This window comes from Zootermopsis nevadensis, unplaced genomic scaffold (assembly GCF_977971745.1).
Source record: "Zootermopsis nevadensis isolate Lab colony 2312 unplaced genomic scaffold, Znev_1.0 Znev_ptg000250l, whole genome shotgun sequence".
Lineage (NCBI taxonomy): Eukaryota > Metazoa > Arthropoda > Insecta > Blattodea > Termopsidae > Zootermopsis > Zootermopsis nevadensis.
Genome location: NW_028259377.1, coordinates 22,501 through 30,435, shown reverse-complemented (window position 1 = coordinate 30,435; position 7,935 = coordinate 22,501). Strand labels below are relative to the sequence as shown.

The 7,935-nt window shown below is 55.9% G+C and overlaps 1 non-coding gene across 1 annotated transcript; it reads right to left on the bottom strand.

Moving 5' to 3' along the window:
- Window positions 1-646: 646 nt before the first annotated feature.
- Window positions 647-2,564, bottom strand: LOC147870454 (small subunit ribosomal RNA). Its single transcript, XR_015533416.1, has one exon. It is a non-coding gene; the product is annotated as a small subunit ribosomal RNA (ribosomal RNA).
- Between the last annotated feature and the right edge of the window lie 5,371 nt (window positions 2,565-7,935).

The following is a 7,935-nucleotide window of genomic DNA, read 5'->3' as shown; positions in this document are numbered from 1 at the left end:
AGCCCAGTGCTCGCGGTCGCGCGGGTTGTCCTTGGATCCCTGAGGATCCTCGGAGCCCGCGTGCCGCCGGCACCCACTCACCATCTTTCGCTCCTACTTCCCACCTCGAGGCGGGACGGTCTTGCCGTCCCCCTCCGGGGGATTACTTCGCCGACCTGGACACCTCAGGCCGACGACGTTATCTCCGAGATCCGGCCGCTGCCAGGAAGAGCCGGTCCAATCACAGGCGAGATTACGCCTTCCGCAGAGCCCCGTTCATCTGGTTCATTCTTAATGCCTTCCTTTTATTAATTTTTGATGCGTCTTCCCCTCATTCGGGGGGAGACGGTGCGACTTTCGCCGACCGGTCCCCCCTCAGGTTGACGTCATCTATTTTTCAGTCATCAGTAGTGGTCACATATTATGATGCGTCTTCCCCCTCATGCGGGGGGAGTCGGTGCGACTTTCGCCGACCGGTCCCCCCTCAGGTTGACGTCATCTATTTTTCAGTCATCAGTAGAGGTTGTATTATCATGAATGACCAGACACGGGTACTTCCACGAGAAGGCGGTCCACTCGCAAGCGAGATTACGCACTCCCCCAGAGCCAGCAACCGTACTCGGTTTCTTAATGCCTTCCTTCTCTGTTCGGTCACTCTCGGTGCCGTTAATGATCCTTCCGCAGGTTCACCTACGGAAACCTTGTTACGACTTTTACTTCCTCTAAATGATCAAGTTCGGGCATCTTCCCGGTGGAATCGAAGGGCCGAAACCCCGCGCCCACCGGTCCGAAGACCTCACTAAATCATTCAATCGGTAGTAGCGACGGGCGGTGTGTACAAAGGGCAGGGACGTAATCAACGCGAGCTTATGACTCGCGCTTACTGGGAATTCCTCGTTCATGGGGAACAATTGCAAGCCCCAATCCCTAGCACGAAGGAGGTTCAGCGGGTTACCCGGACCTTTCGGCCAGGGAGGACACGCTGATTCCTTCAGTGTAGCGCGCGTGCGGCCCAGAACATCTAAGGGCATCACAGACCTGTTATTGCTCAATCTCGTGCGGCTAGAAGCCGCCTGTCCCTCTAAGAAGATTAGGAGTCGCCGGTAGCACAGAGGATACCGGATGCGACTATTTAGCAGGCTAGAGTCTCGTTCGTTATCGGAATTAACCAGACAAATCGCTCCACCAACTAAGAACGGCCATGCACCACCACCCACCGAATCAAGAAAGAGCTCTCAATCTGTCAATCCTCCCGGTGTCTGGGCCTGGTGAGGTTTCCCGTGTTGAGTCAAATTAAGCCGCAGGCTCCACTCCTGGTGGTGCCCTTCCGTCAATTCCTTTAAGTTTCAGCTTTGCAACCATACTTCCCCCGGAACCCAAAAGCTTTGGTTTCCCGGAAGCCGCCCGCCGAGTCATCGGAGGAACTTCGGCGGATTGCTGGCTGGCATCGTTTATGGTTAGAACTAGGGCGGTATCTGATCGCCTTCGAACCTCTAACTTTCGTTCTTGATCAGAGAAAACATTCTTGGCAAATGCTTTCGCTTCTGTCCGTCTTGCGACGATCCAAGAATTTCACCTCTAACGTCGCAATACGAATGCCCCCGTCTGTCCCTTTTGATCATTACCTCGGGGCTTCCGAAAACCAACAAAATAGAACCGAGGTCCTATTCCATTATTCCATGCACTCGGTATTCAGGCGGCTGCTGCCTGCTTTAAGCACTCTAATTTGTTCAAAGTAAAAGTGCCGGCCCATCGTGACACTCGGTCAAGAGCACCGCGACGGGATTGTGTAGGCCCTCCCCGAGACGACCCGAGGCGTGGGAGCGTCGCCGCCCCCATCGCCCGCGGGCGCCGGCTCGGGCCACCGGCAGGACGTCCGCACGTGCGTGCCAGTTAGACACCGACGGGCGGTGAACCGGCAGCGTGGGACACAAGTCCGACTACGAGCTTTTTAACCGCAACAGCTTTAATATACGCTATTGGAGCTGGAATTACCGCGGCTGCTGGCACCAGACTTGCCCTCCAATGGATACTCGTTAAAGTCTTTAGAGTGTACTCATTCCGATTACGGGGCCTCGGATGAGTCCCGTATCGTTATTTTTCGTCACTACCTCCCCGTGCCGGGAGTGGGTAATTTGCGCGCCTGCTGCCTTCCTTGGATGTGGTAGCCGTTTCTCAGGCTCCCTCTCCGGAATCGAACCCTGATTCCCCGTTACCCGTTACAACCATGGTAGGCGCAGAGCCTACCATCGACAGTTGATAAGGCAGACATTTGAAAGATGCGTCGCCGGTTCGTAGACCGTGCGATCCGCCTCCATTTATTCAGAGTCACCAAGGCAAACGGCCGCGTGAGCGACCGATTGGTTTTGATCTAATAAAAGCGTCCCGACCGTCTCCGGTCGGGACTCGGTTGCATGTATTAGCTCTAGAATTACCACAGTTATCCAAGTAACTGTCCACCATCTAAGGAACCATAACTGATTTAATGAGCCATTCGCGGTTTCACCTTAATTTGGCTTGCACTGAGACATGCATGGCTTAATCTTTGAGACAAGCATATGACTACTGGCAGGATCAACCAGGGAACCGAAGACTCACTTGGAGCTCGTTCCTCCCCCTCCACGCGGTCCCGGATGGGTCCGGCGAGGGGGTCCAGTTCATACTTCAACGCTCGCACTCCGTGCGCCCCTGCGAGCAGGGGCCACTTCGTGCCGTTAGGGGGACGCCACGTGAGCGCCCCCAGAACCGTGGTGCCATTAGGGCACCCTTCCCTCTCTTCACTCGACATGCATAAGCGCCGAAGCGCCGTTTGGCATCGCGAGTCTAGCACGCGCCCGGACTACGAGTGAGTCGGTTGCAGTGTGTCCACGATACGCCGCCTATAGACCGTGTCCGGGGGACAGAGGGCCGCGGCATCGCGGTGGCGAAGGGTTTGCCGGGAAGGGGAACGAAGCCGGCCTTTTTCGTAAAATCGTTCCCCTGTTGCTTGCCGGGAAGGTGGACGAACCCGGTCTCTCTCGTAAAATCGTCCACCTGCTGCTTGCCGGGAAGGGGAACAAAGCCGGTCTTTTTCGTAAAATCGTTCCCCTGTTGCTTGCCGGGAAGGTGGACGAACCCGGTCTTTATCGTCAAATCGTCCACCTGCTGGTTGCCGGGAAGGGGAACGAAGCCGGCCTTTTTCGTAAAATCGTTCCCCTGTTGCTTGCCGGGAAGGAGGACGAACCCGGTCTTTATCGTCAAATCGTCCTCCTGTTGCTTGCCGGAAAGGGGAACGAAGCCGGCCTTTTTCGTAAAATCGTTCCCCTGTTGCTTGCCGCGAAGGTGGACGAACCCGGTCTCTCTCGTAAAATCGTCCACCTGCTGCTTGCCGGGAAGGGGAACGAAGCCGGTCTTTTTCGTAAAATCGTTCCCCTGTTGCTTGCCGGGAAGGTGGACGAACCCGGTCTCTCTCGTAAAATCGTCCACCTGCTGCTTGCCGGGAAGGGGAACGAAGCCGGTCTTTTTCGTAAAATCGTTCCCCTGTTGCTTGCCGGGAAGGTGGACGAACCCGGTCTTTATCGTCAAATCGTCCACCTGCTGCTTGCCGGGAAGGGGAACGAAGCCGGCCTTTTTCGTAAAATCGTTCCCCTGTTGCTTGCCGGGAAGGAGGACGAACCCGGTCTTTAACGTCAAATCGTCCTCCTGTTGCTTGCCGGAAAGGGGAACGAAGCCGGCCTTCTTCGTAAAATCGTTCCCCTGTTGCTTGCCGGGAAGGTGGACGAACCCGGTCTTTCTCGTAAAATCGTCCACCTGCTGCTTGCCGGGAAGGGGAACGAAGCCGGCCTTTTTCGTAAAATCGTTCCCCTGCCGGGCGGAGGACGGACCCGGGCTTTTCTTCCGTCAGTTGTGTCCTCCTGATGTATCCAGACACCACCCAAGGCTCAGGAATCGTCTTATGCGGAAAAAGGGCCAATTTATCAGCGACGCATCCGTTAGTTCAACTAGAGGAAGTGTGAAATTTTCCTACAAAATAAGGTGCCAGCGCGGCGTTTTCAGGGGAGACTCGTAACGTCTGAGCCTCAGAGAGCGCGACCCGGCCGAATGCGAGCGGCAGGTCCCCTAAAATCGGCCTACCTAACACGCACGGATGGGACTTTGAAATCTGAAGACGTGGAGGGCACGAACGGGAATATATATGCGGCAGAAGCCAGAGACACCGCCGGCAGCCTCACCGTGACCGCACGAGAAGTCGTCACTTGCGCCAATCTTGCACTCGAGTGCCGAGTCACCTACGAGCAGACCCCTGCTTCTGCCTGTCCATTGAGGGCAGCCGAGCACGCGATTCCCCAGGAGACGGACTTCTGTACACTTGTGCCCCTCTTGCCCTAAACGGGGTTCGAGCAGCGCGGGGAGAGGAATTCAGTCCCCGGCGGATGCGCGCTCGTTCTAAGTGCAGCTTCCGAGAGGCCGCCCGTGAAGGCCATCACTTGTGCCACTCTTGCACTCGGAATCGAGTGCCGACTCGAACCGGAGCCTCCGCCGGCCACTGCGTGGGTTGACGGGCGCCGACCCCGATGAAGACGGCGATCGGTGCACATGTGCCCCCCATGCCCTAAACGGGGTTCGAGCAGCGCGGGGAGAGGAATTCAGTCCCCGGCGGATGCGCGCTCGTTCTAAGTGCAGCTTCCCAGAGGCCGCCCGTTAAGGCCTTCACATGTGCCACTCTTGCACTCGTAGATGAGTGCCGACTCGAGCCCGAGTCTCCGCCGGACACCGCGCGTGATGACGTGCGCCAACCCCGATGGACACGGCGGTCGGTGCACTTGTGCTCCACTTGCCCTAAACGGTTGCAAGTAGAGCGGGCCGAGGCCAGCAGTCCCCCGGCGGATGCGCGCTGGTTCTAAGTGCAGCTTCCCAGAGGCCGCCCGTGAAGGCCGTCACGTGTGCCGCTCTTGCACTCGGAATCGAGTGCCGACTCGAACCGGAGCCTCCGCCGGCCACTGCGTGGGTTGACGGGCGCCGTCCCCGATGAAGACGGCGATCGGTGCACATGTGCCCCTCTTGCCCTAAACGGGGTTCGAGCAGCGCGGGGAGAGGTCTTCAGTCTCCCGCGGATGCACGCTGGTACTAAGGGCCGGCTCACAGAAGCCACCTGTAAAGGCCGTCACATGTGCCACTCTTGCACTCGTAGTCGAGGGCCGACTCGAGCCCGAGCCTCCGCCGGACACCGCGCGTGTTGACGTGCGCCAACCCCGATGGACACGGCGGTCGGTGCATTTGTGCCCCACTTGCACTAAACGGTTGCAAGTACACCGGGCCGAGGAAAGCATTCCCCCGCGGTTGTCCGCTGGTACTAAGTGCAGCTTCCCAGAGGCCGCCCGTGAAGGCCGTCACGTGTGCCACTCTTGCACTCGGAATCGAGTGCCGACTCGAACCGGAGCCTCCGCCGGCCACTGCGCGGGTTGACGGGCGCCGACCCCGTTGAAGACGGCGATCGGTGCACATGTGCCACTCTTGCCCTAAACGGGGATCGAGCGGCGCGGGACGAGGCCTGCAGTCCCCCGCGTTGCCCGGTGGTACTGAGGGCAATCTCCCAGAGGCCGCCCGTGAAGGCCGTTACTTGTGTCACTCTTGCACTCAGTGCCCTGTGCCGACTCGAACCCGAGACTCGGCCGGTCTTCGCAGGCAACAGCGCGGGTTGACCACAAATTACACGGCGGTCGATACACTTGTGCCCCTCTTGCCCTAAACGGTCGCAAGTAGCGCGGGCCGAGGCCTGCAGTCCCTCGCTGTTGTCCGCTGGTACTAGGGGCAGCTTCCCAGAGGCCGCCCGTGAAGACCATCACTTGTGCCACTCTTGCACTCAGGCTCGAGTGCCGACTCGAACCCGAGACTCGACCAGTCTTCGCCGGCCACTGAGCGGGGTGACGGGCGCCGACCCCAAAGGACACGGCGGTCGGTGCACTTGTGCCACTCTTGCCCTAAACGGGGATCGAGCGGCGCGGGTCGAGGCCTGCAGTCCCCCGCGTTGCCCGGTGGTACTGAGGGCAATCTCCCAGAGGCCGCCCGTGAACGCCGTTACTTGTGTCACTCTTGCACTCAGTGTCCTGTGCCGACTCGAACCCGAGACTCGGCCGGTCTTCGCCGGCCACTGAGCGGGGTGACGGGCGCCGACCCCAAAGGAAACGGCGGTCGGTGCACTTGTGCCACTCTTGCCCTAAACTGCCTCAGCCAACGCGGGGCGGAAGCGCGAATGGCCTGCCGGCGACAGGGTCCCCGGCGGCCGGTAGTCCAATCTCAGACTTCCCCCTGCTCGAGGAGAGCCTCGCTCGCCAAGCTCATATACTATAGTCTGGACCCCCCTTATCTCAGCATTCGTCAGTCACGGAAGAGGCAGAGCCGCGGACACCGGCGGATGGCCCCTCGGCTGCCGCCAGAAATTTTAATTAAGTTTTTCTCTTCCTTAATCATTTCCGATCATACTAAATTTTGTATATGTTAGAATACATACACATACTTACTTATATAACCGCTTTATTTAATATTTTTCTGCACTTTAGAAATTTTCGGACTTAGCCGCTGAAGCGACTCAAGTAACACGCACGGTGGGACATAGCCGCAGAACTGGTTTCATGTACCACGCACCACGGGACATAGCCGCAGAATTCGTACCGTCCAAGTAAGGCCCAGCTAACACAGCGGAAATTTATTTTTAGTCAATTAACGGCATTACTATGCACAGCAAGGCCAACTTTCTTCAATTATGAATATTTTTCTGCATTTTGGAAATTTTCGGACTTAGCCGCTGAAGCGACTCAACTAACACGCACGGTCGGACATAGCCGCAGAACTGGTTTCAAGTACCACGCACCACGGGACATAGCCGCAGAATTCGTACCGTCCAAGTAAGGCCCACCTAACACAGCGGAAATTTATTTTTAATCTATTAACGATATTATTAAGCACAGCAAGGCCAACTTTCTTCAATTATGTATATTTTTCTGCATTTTGGAAATTTTCGGACTTAGCCGCTGAAGCGACTCAAGTAACACGCACGGTGGGACATAGCCGCAGAACTGATTTCAAGTACCACGCACCACGGGACATAGCCGCAGAATTCGTACCGTCCAAGTAAGGCCCACCTAACACAGCGGTAATTTATTTTTAATCTATTAACGATTTTATTAAGCACAGCAAGCCCAATTTTCTTCAATTATGTGTATTTTTCTGCATTTTGGAAATTTTTTGGACTTAGCCGCTGAAGCGACTCAACTAACACGCACGGTCGGACATAGCCGCAGAACTGATTTCAAGTACCACGCACCACGGGACATAGCCGCAGAATTCGTCCCGTCCAAGTAAGGCCCACCTAACACAGCGGAAATTTATTTTTAGTCAATTAACGGCATTACTATGCACAGCAAGGCCAACTTTCTTCAATTATGAATATTTTTCTGCATTTTGGAAATTTTCGGACTTAGCCGCTGAAGCGACTCAACTAACACGCACGGTCGGACATAGCCGCAGAACTGGTTTCAAGTACCACGCACCACGGGACATAGCCGCAGAATTCGTACCGTCCAAGTAAGGCCCAGCTAACACAGCGGAAATTTATTTTTAATCTATTAACGACATTATTAAGCACAGCAAGGCCAATTTTCTTCAATTATGTATATTTTCTGCATTTTGGAAATTTTCGGACTTAGCCGCTGAAGCGACTCAACTAACACGCACGGTCGGACATAGCCGCAGAACTGGTTTCAAGTACCACGCACCACGGGACATAGCCGCAGAATTCGTACCGTCCAAGTAAGGCCCAGCTAACACAGCGGAAATTTATTTTTAATCTATTAACGACATTATTAAGCACAGCAAGGCCAATTTTCTTCAATTATGTATATTTTTCTGCATTTTGGAAATTTTCGGACTTAGCCGCTGAAGCGACTCAACTAACACGCACGGTCGGACATAGCCGCA